This window comes from Phoca vitulina, unplaced genomic scaffold, assembly GCF_004348235.1.
Source record: "Phoca vitulina isolate PV1807 unplaced genomic scaffold, GSC_HSeal_1.0 scaffold11, whole genome shotgun sequence".
Taxonomy (NCBI): Eukaryota; Metazoa; Chordata; class Mammalia; order Carnivora; family Phocidae; genus Phoca; species Phoca vitulina.
In genome coordinates, this window is record NW_022589714.1 from 33,215,948 (window position 1) to 33,230,997 (window position 15,050).

At 39.2% G+C, this 15,050-nt stretch overlaps 1 pseudogene; it reads right to left on the minus strand.

Annotated features, from left to right (window-relative positions):
* Positions 1-6,354: 6,354 nt before the first annotated feature.
* LOC116635788 overlaps positions 6,355-15,050 on the minus strand; it is a 30,659-nt pseudogene continuing 21,963 nt past the window's right edge.

Below are 15,050 nucleotides of genomic sequence, written 5' to 3' on the forward strand. Positions count from 1 at the left end.
GATGTCACTTTGTGTTCTGTGTTCATTTTCTTTTACCTACTACTGCAGGAAGTTTACCCTTATATTACAGCCCACATTTCATCATTGTTATAGGGAAAAGTGCTGTTCTATTTTTTGACTTAAAGTTAGTATTAAATTTCTTTTTCTTTTAAATTCATAGTTATTTCCCTGAATGCTAAAATAAAGAAACATATACTTTTTTTTATCAGTAGTACTTGGGGTAGATAGACCACCATTATCAAATAGTTAAGAAAAAAAGGTATAAAATCATATGATCTTTTCAAAAGATATACAAACAACTGTGTAATAAAATTCAAGATTTACTGAATGACTTTAATGTTTCAACCAAGTTCTGCTATTTTTACAGTCCTACTTTTTTTTTTTTTTTATCTGACCAGACCTCAGATTAGGCAAAAACATACTACTTACTCTAGCAATATCCTGCCTATTAATATTGTAGAAATTTTTTTCCATTTGAAGTCCTAACAACTACTGAAGCATAACTTTTAAGTCCTAAGATGTAAGTCTATCTTAAAATGTTCTTTTAAATCTTTAATATCTAGGGCTTACCCATGGTTATCAGATTTTCTGTTAAAGTATCAACTTGTTAAATATAAATACTCATCATGTGGCCCCCAAACCCAACATATCTGCTTTTCTTAACCTACTATGTTCTTTGTTAGTGTGTTCTGAGCTAGCTTGTACTCTGCTCAGATATAGGTAACTTAATGGAAGGATTCAGGTTTATCACATTGTAGTAATTATGAGGATGTTTATAAATATATTCTTTCTCTTCCTCCTTTTTTTTTTTTTTTTAAAGATTTTATCTACTTATTTGACAGAGAGAGCAGGAGAGAGCACAAGCAGGGGGAGAAGCAGAGGGAGAGGGAGAAGCAGGCTCCGCACTAAGCAGGGAACCTGATGCGGAGCTCGATCCCAGGGTCCTGGGATCATGACCTGAGCTGAAGGCAGATGCTTAACCAACTGAGCCACCCAGGCACCCCTCTCCTCCTTCTGAATATATGGTAGCTTTGCATTTATCTAGAATATTTTAATTGTGGTCATGTGCCTTCCTTTGGCCAGTGAGATGTGAGAAGTGATATGTTTCACTTCCAAGAAGAAGCCGTATGAGCCAGTGCATGATGTCCCATGTTTCCCTATACTTCTCTGGAAATGTTGGAAACATGTATTAAGATGAATCTTCTGTCAGACTTGGCTTTTGAGCACCAAGTGAATATAGTCCTTCTCTATTCCCCAATCCCTGCTGATGACACCTGTTGGCTATTCAGTATGAAAGAGAAATAAATTTTTGCTGTGTTAAGCCACTGAAATTTTGGGGTTTTCTGTCTAGAGAATAACTTATTCGATCCTAATGTATCATCTTTTTGGTTACGTGGAATCTGGAGTAGGGAGACAAATTTTAAAAGGTAATTTTAAAATCATTTATTAGATACTGAATCTTGTCATCTACCTTTTCTGAATGTATTTTTTCTTTTATTTTCTAAATGTGGTAAACTATAGTGACTGATTTTTTAACAGTTTTATTGGAATATTATTTACATACCATATAATTCACTTCTCTTATGTGTACAAGTCAGTGATTTTTAATAAATTTATAGAGTTGCACAATCATCACCACAATCTAATTTCAGAACATTTCCATCCCCCTGAAAAAAAATCGAATGGTTATTTGCTGTTATTCCTTATTCCCATCTCTAGTCCTAGGCAGTCACTAATCTGTTTTCTATCTTTGCAGATTTGTCATTTCTGGACATTTTATATAAGTGAATCATACAATATGTTGTATGCTGGCTTATTTCATTTAGCATCACGTCTTCAAGGTTCATCCATATTGCAGGATACATCAGTTCCTTATCCCTTTTCAAAGATGAATAATATTCTACTATATGGATATACCACATTCTGTTTATCCATTCACCAGTTGATGAGCATTTGGGTTGTTTCCAGTTTTTGGCTATTATAAATGATGTAGCTATGACAATTTGAATACAAGTATTTATGTGGACAAATGCATTAATTTCTCTTGGCTAGATAACTGGAGTGGAAATTTATGTTTAACATTTTAAGAAACTGCTAATCCGTTTTCCGTGGTGGAGGATGCACCATTTGCCTCGTTGAGCAGCACTGCTAGATCCACACCACCGTTAGAGCCTTTGCATCTTAAAGGCCCTTCTATATCAGTGAAAAAGTATTCTGGTAATAAATCAGAATATTCTATCTCTCATTCCTTTCTTTTTAACTCATACATACTTACACACATGGAGAGTGAATACCCATATGTTCTGGCTGGTTAATCATTCTGGGTAGAAGAATAGCCATTAGAATTTCCATTTGTTCTTGAGCATTTCATTTACTGAATCTTGTATGGCAAATAATTCCTAAAGGCATGAGTTTTCTGTTGGGATAAAGTCTGCATGCAGAATTAGGTGATACTGCTTCTTTCTGACTCCTGCTTACACATCCTGACTTAGCAGTGATGCTTTCAATGTTGAAAAATCATCTGTCCTGCATGATTTTATTTTTATCATGTGCATATATGACTGTTCCTGAAACAACAAAGAGCCAGCTTTTAATAATATGTAAATATAAATGGCTTGATTATGTTTCTTTAAAGTCATTTAAGGAAAAACCCCACCTGTTTTGTCATCTACTTTATCTTTTCCTTCATTGTTAATTTTCATTTATGTTGACCAAAGGTATTAATTTTTTATTTGTTTCAAATAAATATCCTAAATATTTCTAAATATATGTATATATTCCTGATAGTAGGACCAAGCCTAAAGCCGAGACCTAAACTGTAATATTTTCTACATAATCCAAACAGGTGGCCAGCAGAAGAGACAATGAGAGGGAGTTCAAACAAGAAAAACAAGATGAAGAAAGTGGCAACGGAAGGACAATGGCAGCAGAGAAGTAATTTGGGTTTTGAACTTACTGACATGAGGAAACAAGGTGTGATTTCCCTCTACTTACTGCTGAAAAGCAGGCTCCAAGCTGAGGCAAAGTTCAGTGTGTAATAGGGTTTAATCATAAGACTGGTGGTTGGTAAGTAGGATGGATCTAAGGTGTACCTTTGGAGTTATGCATCTCCAACTGTCCTATATTTATCTAAAGTTGGAATGCTTCTCTGCCAAGAGGGAACTGGATCTGATAAGCTACTCACATTGTGGTATCACTTAGATTGCTTGAATGGTTGGCATTTTGGGGTATGGCTAAAAGCTTAGGCATTGAGGTAAGTCTATGAAGTTTTGAAAACACTAGCCCTTTTGTGACCATGGTCAATTTACTTAACATTTTATATTCAAAATAGGTATAATTCCAGAACCAATGTCATAGGTCTTTTGTGAAGGTTCATTGATATAAGGCATGTAAAACAGTAGACACTGTGTCTGCCGGAGAGTAAATTCTCCATAAAGATTGGTTGTTATTGTTAATGATGAGTGGTTGCCATTCTGAATGGTAGAGTATTTTTTAATTCTTTTTCTTTTTAATAGCTTTATTGATATATCACTTATATGCTAGACAATTCCCCCATTTAAAGTGTAGCATTCAATGCCTTTTCTTATATTCACAGATGTATGCAAACTTCACAACTTTAGAACATTTCATTATCTCAGAAAGAAACCCCAAACCTTTTATCTGATACTCCACTATATCCCATCACACCCTCAGCACTAAGCAACTACTAATCTTTCTTTTTTATAGATTTGCCTTTTCTAGATATTTCACGTGCATGGAATGATACAATTAGAGGCCTTTTGAGACTAGTTTCTTTCATTTAGCATTATGTTTTTAAGACTATCCATGTTTTAGCATGTATCAGTACTTTGTTCCTTTTTATGGCTTAATAATATGCCATTGTATGGATATACATTTTGTTTATCCATTCATCAGTTGATGAATTGTTTCCTTTTGGTTATTATGAATAATGCTGCTATTTTCTCTGTGGAAATAGGTTTTCACTTTTTTTTTTTTAAAGATTTATTTACGGGGCACCTGGGTGGCTCAGTCATTAAGCGTCTGCCTTCAGCTCAGGTCATGATCCCAGGGTCCTGGGATCGAGCCCCACATCGGGCTCCCTGCTCAGTGAGCCTCTTCTCCCTCTCCCTCTGCCCACCGCTCCTCCTATTTGTGCTTTCTCTCTCTGACAAAATCTTTAAAAAAATGAAGACTTATTTATTTGAGAGAGAGAGAGAGAGTGCACGTGAGAGCGGGGGAGGGGCAAAGGGAGGGGGAGAGAGAGAATCTCAAGCAGACTCTCCACTGAATGTGGAGCCTGACATAGGGCTTGATCTCACAACCCTGAGATCATGACCTGAGCTGAAACCATGAGTTGGACGCTCAACACATTGAACCATCCAGCCACCTGTTTTCACTTCTTTTGGCTAGATACCTAGGTATGACATGCTGGGTCACATGGTAAGTTTGTTTAATTATTTGAGGAATTGCCAGACTATATTCCAAAGCAGCTTCACCATTTTTCATCCCCACCATCATGTACAAGGGTCCTGATTTCTCCACATTGACTGTGTACAATCTTTTCTGTTTTTTCTTTTCTTTTTCTTTTTTTAAAGATTTTATTTATTTAACAGAGAGAGAGACAGCCAGAGAGAGAACAGAAGCAGGGGGAGCAGGAAAGGGAGAAGCAGGCTTCCTGCAGAGCAGGGAACCTGATGCGGGGCTCGATCCCAGGACCACGGGATCATGACCTGAGCCGAAGGCAGATGCTTAACCATCTGAGCCACCCAGGCGCCCTTTTCTGTTTTTTCTTAAGATTTTATTTATTTATTTTATTTTAGAGAGAGAGAGAGAGAAAGAGAACATGCACAAATGGGGGGGGCAGAGGGAGAGAATCTCAAGCAGACTCCATGCAGAGTGTGGAGCTGGATGGGGGGTCTCCATCTCACAATCCTGAGATCGCTACCTGAGCCAAAACCAAGAGTTGGACACTCAGCTGCCTGAGCCACCCAGGTGCCCCAGAGGCTTTTCTGTTTTCTTAAAAGTGAAATGGTTATAATTTAAGTCTATAAAAACTTCACAAGAACTTAAACTGGATAGAGGATATAGTTGGACCTTATTGAATTTTAACTTTCACAGAAACTATATAAGATTAAAGATAATGAGCCCAAATTGTACTTTTATTTGGGAAGTTTTGATGTCTACAGTCATATAGAATGATTTAATAACTATCTAGTTGTATTTGAGGGACGAGACAAACTTAGGGTCCCCCTACTCTTCTGCCATCTTAACTCCTCCTCCCTGTCTACAGTCATTCAAACATGGCTTATTTTATAGGACCAGCAAGTAATTTATTGTCCAAACTACAATACCTTATAGAGGGTGAAAGGAGCTCTATGTATAATTATGCTGGGGAACAAGAGTAAGTTGAGGCAGTCCCAGGCTCACTAGGGCATGTGGTCACCTGATGTATAGTGAAAGACCTCACTCTGCACTCACTCATTTGGAAATATATTTTGCTTGTTTTCTTTTTTAGCAGAAGATAAATTTGTATTTATCTCACACTTACAGGCAAAAGTACATGAATATATATGTGCTGTTCTAAGTTTTCTTTTTTTATTTCAAGATACTTCATTTTATTTATTTTTTTAAGATTTTATTTATTTATTTATGAGAGACAGAGAGAGAGAGAGAGAGAGGCAAAAGGAGAAGCAGGCTCCCAAGGAGCAAGGAGCCCGATGCGGGACCCGATCCCAGGACCCTGGGATCATGACCTGAGCCGAAGGCAGACGCTTAACCATCTGAGCCACCCAGGCACCCTCAAGATACTTTATTTTTATTTTTTTTATTTTTTTTTTTATTTTTTATTTTTTTAAAGATTTTATTTATTTATTTGAGAGAGAGAGAATGAGAGAGAGCACATGAGAGGGGGGAAGGTCAGAGGGAGAAGCAGACTCCCCGCCGAGCAGGGAGCCCGATGCGGGACTCGATCCAGGGACTCCAGGATCATGACCTGAGCCGAAGGCAGTCGCTTAACCAACTGAGCCACCCAGGCGCCCGATACTTTATTTTTAAAAACAGGTCAAAACACTAAGCTCGTGGCCCATTCTGCCAATGTACAAGCTACAAATGTTCCCTCAGCAGCTGAGTGGCACTCTGGTAGCATGTTTGAAAAGTGAATAAAAATCTATATAAAACAAATATTCAAATAGTTCCCATAGGAACACAGATAAATGGCCCCATCTCCTAGTGTTCCATATTGTTGCATCTGCCAACCCCACTTACAAAGACAGTTCAAAAAAAACTAGCAGTACTTAAGTTAAATGGTCCCCCCCCAAATCCCATAATTCAAGCTAAACTCGAAGTTAACGGCTATCACACGATAATGCTAGCTGAAGCACAGGCAGCAGGGGACACTTCATCCCACTTCATCCTGCTCTCTCAGTGGGAACACAGGACACAGGCAGAGTGCTGACGTCCTGCTCCTCTCCTTCCAGCAGGAAGTCATGGTTCTGGATCTGCTGCATAAGCTGCCATGTTGGTCCCAACGTCACATAGTAGATCGTCGGCCTCTGGAACCCTTTGAAAGTAGAAGCAGTGGCAACAGTGTAAGCACCCATGTTTCCAAAGAGCGTCCAATCGCCCACATGCATCTTGAGCAAGTCACAGTGCTCAACAATGCAATTAAGGCAGTCACATGTTGGTTCCCATATGCTGGTTGAATAATACTTCTAATCTGGTTTGGGTCTCTTCTGCATGAGGGGCTTCATGTGTGCATGATCATAAATGATGCAATTAAATGATCCATATACCGCATCATTCACGTAATACCTAAAGGTTTGTTCACTAGACTCATCTTCATCATCAGAGCCTGTCTATTCCTTTAGTACGATTTTTTTTTTTTTTTTTGGCAATGATATTAACTGCAAGCGTGAAAGCTTGGAGTTATCTGCTGGGCTCAGCTATGATTCTCACTCCCGAGCTTGCTGGAAAACACTTGTCCAGTGCTGGGTTAGTAACACTGGTGATCTCTTCAAATTTAAGCTTTACATCTTCAGATCCAAGAAAGCCACCATTTATATCAAGCAGATACTATGCTGAAGCCAACCTCAGCTCCCATGTCAAAGACACATCCAGTATGAGAGATGGCGTGCCTGAAGGTCTCAGTATAGCCACTTCCTACGTGGGAGCTGACACTGATGACATCAGTATGTAGCTCTTTTGCCCCAAAAGAAGACTGCTGGTTTTGAGTGTGGCACCAAATTCAACACTGAGGCGGCAGACTGCTTTGAAATCATTAGTGGTGATCTGCAAAATCAAGTTCGCCTTTGGGTGTGCCCTGGCAACTTTGATCAGTCGGACTTCACAATCAAAAGTTATCATCTGGACTGCATTATTAACAGCGTACTTAATCTGAGACACCTGTTTGGATTTGCATAGATAATCGTCTCTGGAGGCACCCGGAGCCTCAGTGCCAATGGTGTTTCAGTCTCGCTGGTGAAGTCAAATCCTGTCCCAATGGCAGCTAGGGTCTTCACTGTGCTTCTGTTATCACTGCATTCAACTGCATCAAAGGGGGTGACCTGAGGAAGAGCTTTTAACCATCTCAGATGTTTCTTTAGAATGTCTCCCAGGTCTACAACACAGAGGGCATCCTTATCATCAGAAGATGAAACTTCATTCATTTTTTTGGTCCAGACTGTGCTTGGCAGTAAAGCCTTCAAGGAGGAAGTGGCAGTCAAACTCTGTATTAACTAAAGTTGTTCATGGTTTCTTGATGTTCCCATGGAAAACTAAGAGATGGAATTCAGAGAAATTTTGGCCAGCATTTCACAAAGGCAATTCCCGGGAATTCCAAGTCCCACTGAAGATCCGTGTGCCCTTGGGGCTGCAGTGGAGATATTCTGATGAATACAGAATTTGCTGTCTTAGAGCCCCCGGGGCACCGCGGGCCAGCCCCATGGAGAGTGCACAGGCCGGCCTGCTGCACCGCTGCCCTGGTCAGCCGCCCCCCTGCCGCCCCGCTCCCTGCTCTGGGGACCACCGGCCCCAGGTGGCTCCGGGAGTTCTGGTTCAGAGGCCGGGGGGCACTGACCTGTTGTTCCCTCAGAACAGGGACAAGATAACTGATGCACACAGGAAATGAACCCTAGCTGTTCTAGTAGGCTGTGTTATTTTTCCAGCCATACTGAAGTGGATTGCATCATGGAATTTACCTTTTATATAATGTCTACATTTTAAAGATTTTGTGGTCCTTATATCATGTTTTTGGATTCTTACAGCTCCCTCCCCCAAGAATGCCTATTACTGTGTTAGGCATATAAATGTTGCCTCTTCTTCCAATAAGTATTATAGAAATAATTCATGGCAGAGTGCTTAGTGTTGTGGAAATGTGCAAGGGGGTCAGTCTGCATTTCAGGGGTTGGGGTTTCTAAAACAGATTCTCCCAGGCAAATTCTCTTCTCTGAATCCTTTTTCCCCGTTCCCCTTCCATTCTACTTCTCTGCTAACCAGCCAACCAAACTGACCCCAACATCCTCAATCGTATTGGCTCTTGAAAAAAATAACAACTGTCCTATTAATTGGAATTCTGATTTCAGTGAACATACAGGGTCAATTTGACAACTTAGAAAGCTGGAGTCTTGCAAAGTATCACCATGCAAATGACAAACAGAGAGGCACCTGTTCCTGCCCTAGGAGGGAAATACCGAGTACCACAGTCTTGCCTTAATTCACCCTCTCCAGGAGCTACATTTGTCAGCAGCACAAACCGAGTCATAGCCATTAAAGAACAAACAACTGTGAGAGAAAAGCAAGCTGAGAGAGAGGAAAACAATGCTATCCACTTTAATACACAGGAGGGCTTCTTCAAGAACATTTGAGTTGCATGGAAGGTTGACTCTCAAACGGTTGCCTAGGTCAGCGGGACCTGAGGCAGTCCCTGGGGTGAGGACTGGTCAGGTAAGTTAAAGCTGCCTTCAGGGCACTTTCAGCTTAGGCACCAATTTCCTCAAGACTGAGAGTAAGAAAGCAACACTGTTTGAGTTCAACTTTCTCCTTCACTTTTTTTTTCTTGTTTCCTTTTTTCCTGTGAGTCCAGGATATCCAAGAGTTCTTCTAATGGCTGGAAAAATTCTTTATAAGGATGTTGCCTCCTGGTTTGATCTGGGCTTAACTTTTTAGGAATCCTAACTCATTTTCTACGCTCCAGGCATGACTGCGCAGAATTTTTTTAAAAGATATTTTTACTTCCAACCCCCTAAGTTCTAGGTTCCCTTTCACCATGAATTCTCCAGACCTTTTCTCAGTACCAAGTTAGGTACTGAGTTAGGTACTGAGAAACAGTTGCTGTTTCTCGTTACAATTTTATTTCCCAGCTCTCAGCTCTCCTCATGTCAGTTTTCTTCCATATACCCTTGAAACTACCTTATGTCTCTTTGTGCTGATCTCATTCCTGGCTTGACATATTCGAAACAGGGTTTTTTTTTCCCCCCAGACAGAAATTGTTCTACTTTTATTAATTGTCAAAGTAGGATATTAATGGAAATACTCTTTATTTCATATATATTACATTATAATATTATATATATCATAATATATATGTATATATATTTTAGTCTCATGTTTCCATTATTGAAGAACAAAAATACTCTGTGGTTTTACTTCTACTACTATTAACAAGGCTAATCAGAACTTTGCTTTGAATAAGATTTGGTGATCTTATATACTCACTAGATCTCTGCTGAATTTGAAAGTCATTCCTCATAATCCTCTGGCTATTTTTCCTGTCTCCGATGGCTTCTCTTTCTCAACGCACTTCACAGTTCTGTCCTTGGAGCCCTGTGCTTCTTACTCTATGCAACAGAATAACGTATTCTGCAGCGTTCAGACAAAAACTGCTTCTTGGTCAGTTACCCATGAAAATTTCCTAAGAAGGTGGCACACTGGAAGCCAATATAGCATATATTATCGTTTCCTCCAATATTGAAGCTCTAATTCTGACTGAGGCTCAGATGAGTCGTGGTTTACCCTTAAGGACCATGCTGTATGACATGTAAATAATTTTAAAGATGAGCATCCTTTTTAACAAGGCAAGATATCTATCACAGCTCAGGAATATGGGAATTGAGACTGAAGGAGGGTATATTTCTTTTGGATTGGCAGGTGGAGTCACTGTACTTACTAAATTGTGATCTGTTTCTGTTTTGCAAAGCATACACAGTTGAATTTGTAATAGTGAAATGTGTGCGTGATCAGGCTTTGTTACTCTCCTAGGGTGATCCTGTCTGTGCTCGCCATTTCATGTACCATCTCTATGTATATGTGTATATATGTGGAAGCTGTTAGTAATATTAGTATTAAGTTAATTACTTTCCTGACTGAATGTGGTAGGTCCTGAGGCCCCCAAAATATGGGAAACATTTACAGCTAGCTACTTCTTGATACGGGTAATTTTCCCATTCATTTGACAATTATCCATTCAGCTCACTGTATGGCAGGCTCTATGCTAGGTATCAGTGATATTAGGACAAATTAAAAAAACAATTCCTGCTTAACAGACCATTATGCCTTATAAAGAGTGGTCAGTGCATTCATTTATTTTGTTAGAGAATTGATTAATTTACTATGTATTAGGTATTGTGTAGCAACCTGTTAATATAAAGAAGCATAGTTCCTGATTTCTTGGGGCTCTCAATTTAGGGTTCGTACAGGAAGGGAAAGAAATAGACACATAAAATGGTCATTATGATACAATAGAGCCATGCAGACAGTTAGGTGGTATTAGAGAAGAAGGACAATATTATTGTGACAAACTAACCTGCATCCAGGAGGAGTAAAAAGAAATCTTGACCTAAGATTTCTCTTACTTGTGTAGTTTAACTATTGATATCATTGATTTGTTCTTTCAGGACTGACCACTTCTAAAAGAAAACCACTACTAAGGATTTGGTGGCTGGTGGATGACTTTATACAAGAGGTAGCACTTCATTTGGGGCTTGAATACCATTGTTATTTTCAATGTGGGGGCACAGTTAGGGACAGTGGGCACTGTAGCCTGGGAGACCACGATAAGCCAAAGCATAAAGTAGAAATCATAAGCCATAACATAAAGCTAAGTAACATGAAGTAACGTAGCATAAGTTCTTAGTAAGGTGTATTGTGGCTTTCCTGACTGCACAGAGGTTGTGTGTGATAGAGAAAGGTGAAAACAAGGTGAGGTGGTTGAGATGAGGATACGTATGGGCTGACTTACAGAGTAAGCTAGGTAGAAAAATGTGTACTTGGTGCAACATCCAGCTTTCTATCCATTGCTCCATCCCAGCAGTTTTTATCAAGTGTTTACATTGTACTTATAGTGCTGTGTTCTGAAAATATGTTAAAGAAGAAAAAAGAAAGAAAAAAAAGACAGGATTTACCTCCAAGTGTATAGTTTAATTTAAAAATGGATAAGCAAAGTAAGGAAGTATGACACAATCTCATAACTGGTATAACACAAAAATATACAAAGAAAAATTTCTGGAATCTGCCTGGAAGAATCAAGGAAAGCTGTACCCATTTGGTCACCTTGACTCATATAATGAAGGAGGGGTATAAGATGGTAAGGTTGAGGGCACTGCAGACAGAAGAAACAACAAAGACCAAAAGGTATAACAGATAGAGCCTTTCCGGGAGAAACCGTGTGTAGTTCTAAAATGCTACAATTTAAAATGTTTTTGTCCTTGGAAAGGGATCAGTATGGTGGGAAGTGAAAATGATCAGGGGCTGTTGAGCTTTATCCTCCAGCTTTGTCGTGCTCTGGAAGGGATTAATGAGGTGGGTTATTATACTCAAATTTGTACTTTACAGATTTAATATAGACAAAAAGTGGAAGGCATTTTGTAGTAATAATGCTAGAAATGAAGCCTGTCTGCAGGAGGACTAATTAGGAGGCTCTGTACCGAGTGCGGTAGCAGAAATGGAGACATAAGAGACATGAAGTAAGTAACCAGACTTGAAGACTGAACATATATCTGGGATGAGGAAGTAGGGGGCACACAAGAAGCTCACACAGTTTCTGTCATGGTAACTAAGTAGATAGTGGCACCATTAGCTAGACTAACAAGTGATTGAGCCAGGCTGCATCAGGGACTCCAAAGCTATGAAGTTACAGGATACCTCTTCCCCATCTTCCCCATAAACATATTTGGTGTGAATTGATAGGCATAGGGCTATTTCCCTGATTGGAGAGACAAGATCTGGAGCAGTGTCTTCCAGAGAATAAGAAGTTAAGGGCAGTGAAGAAGATGGCACAAAGCTGAGACCACTGGAAGAGACTGCAAGTATTTATTACTATATTCTCTGTGCCTATTACGAATTCAAGAACTAGAAGAACAATAGTGAGAAGAAATTCAACCACAGATTTGGAAAACCCACTCCTCCCTACAGAAAAAGATAAGCAATAGGTCTTTATAATATTTTTTAAAGCTTTATTTATTTATTTGAGAGAGAGAGAGAGAGAGAGAGAGAGACACCACACTCGAGCACCAGTGGGGGAAGGGGCAGAGGGAGAGAATCCCAGGCAGATTCCCCGCTGAGTGCAGAGCCCAACATGGGGCTTGATCTTAGGACCCATGAGCTAAAATCACTAGTTGGACGCTCAACCGACTGAGCCACCCACACATGCGTCTTAATAAATTTTATAAGCATGAATTTTTCAAAGTATTTGTTGCAAATTGTTCATTATTCCATTTTATAAAGAACAACTGTCTTTTTCCAAATGTGGCTTTGCAACAAGAATTTTCATTCAAATTCTAAAGAGGTACTCTGAAATATTCAATATGATTTGATTTTATAGGGGAATTTCAAAAATAGGCAAAAAATGTGGAATATGGCACAAAAAATAATTCATTCCTGTATATTTAAAGAAAAAAACTCACGAATCCCCATTATTTATCTTCTGCTAATAAGAAGTCAAACATGGAGAAATGCTTTTAATTTGATACGCATTTAAATTGCAAAAAGAATTTGAGCTTGTTTTTATTTGAAATGTAGAGATGTGTTTTGTTTTTATAGAGTGAGTTATGTACTTTTTTGATGTTTTCAAGGTTTTATTAAAACATGAAACATAAACAATCATCAATCCAATTAGGGGAAAGTCTTCACAATAAACATCTGTTGGTTTTGCCAGTCAGCATCCAAACAACCTTTTTTGGTAAAAATTTCCTTTGGGAAACTGCCCTTTTTTCACTCTCGACAGTAAGATTGTATGGTAATAGACCACATCTTGCTCTAAGGATGTGTCCTGATTGGAATAATGCAATCAGCAGAGCCCATCAGTAGAGCCCTGACTACAATGATCAATCAGTTCAGGTGTGGGCACATAATCCAAGAGTTAGATGAGGTCGCTTGGGAAGAAAGTCCTCCTCTCTCTCCTAAGGGCTCTAAGTGAGGTGACTAAGTCTTCCTCTTGATGGTATAGTAGGAAGACATGAGGATCAGAATTGGCATTCATTTTGCTTTGGGAAGAGGGAGAGCCTGAAGGTTCCTGGGGGAATCACCAATGAGGAGACTCCCACTCCAAAGGCAGAGCAGATAAGCTGGATCTTTGTGACAGTGTTGAGTTGCATTTTCCTGTGTTTCCTAATACGTTAGCTAATTTAGTTAAGAATCAACTTTCTGTTGTTACTTCATGGGAGTGTCGTGGGGCCGTAAGTAACTTTCATCTTTAATAACTCGAGGTAGTTTATCTACTAATTCAAACATATCATGTCCATAATTATCAGATCATTCAAGATTCTGAATATGAAAGGAGAATTATTAGGGATCGAGGTTATTAATGGGAGTGCTTTTATAGGAAATTTAATTGAATTAAGCTATATTCATTTTGCAAGAGGGAGAAAGAGTCAACATGTGTCTTTGAATATATAACCAAAGCCCAGGAACTTTGAAAGCTGATGTACTCTACTTGAGAGAATTTCCTGTGTCAGGGCACCCAGGTGGCTCAATTGGTTAAGCATCTGCCTTCGGCTCAGGTCTAATCTCTGGGTCGGGTCCTGGGATCGAGTCCTGTGTAGGGCTCCCTGCTCAGCAGGGAGTCTGCTTCTCCTTTTCCCTCTGCCCCTCCCCACCTTTCCTCTTGTGCACTCTGCTCCCGCTGTGCTTTCTGTTCTCTCTCATGCTCTCTCTCAGATAAATAAAATCTTTAAAAAAAAGAAAGAAAATTCCTTGTGTCTAATTTTACAATTTTCCCAACTGTTAAGACATAGGAAGTGGAGCAAAAGAGGGTGAATGTCATGATTTTCTGTAAAGTCCCTTTCTTACTCGAAAGAACAAAGTGAAGAACTAATCATTTAGAGTCATACAACACGAGAACTCACGAAGGGTCAAGAGTAATAGATCCTTATAGAACTTTAGGTGAGTATTCCATCTCATTGGCCTCTAAAATGTTTACATAGAGTGGGCATAAGGTTTATCCCAAGTTAAAAAGATACTGTGACTCATTTCTGAGATATCAGAGGCTTCTCTGAGTTTAGACCATTGGGTGGCTATGTTGGGGCAGCTCTGCTGGGCAATGTGCTTGGATCACAGACATCAGTAGAATGTGTGATAATGTCAGGAGGAGAAGTAAGAAACAGAATTTTCAGAAACAAATCATTGACTATCATATACCAGATACCAAAGATACAAAGTCAATGCCAAAGGCATGTGTCATCTGGAAACTGTACCCAGGCCTATTACCTGAGAACAGTGACTCTTGATCTATCAGACCTAACCTCCCCTTTTCATAATAAATGTTTTGTAATCTTCTCTTTGCTGTCCTTGAATGAAAATCATAGATCATATAAATTAACTATACATGTAATTAAAAATCAATATGATGGTCTAACTGTAATATCCAAGAAATATTATATAAAAATAATGTTTATATTTTTCAATATATGAAGGCTTAGGCATCACTGCCCTAGATGATACAGTGAGGTAGTCAAGTGCTACAGCTGTACCTAGAATCATGAATAGAGAAGCTACAAATAGAGAAAGGTAACGATGTGATTAATTGGTAACTGACATATCAGACTAGTGATGTGCTCTTC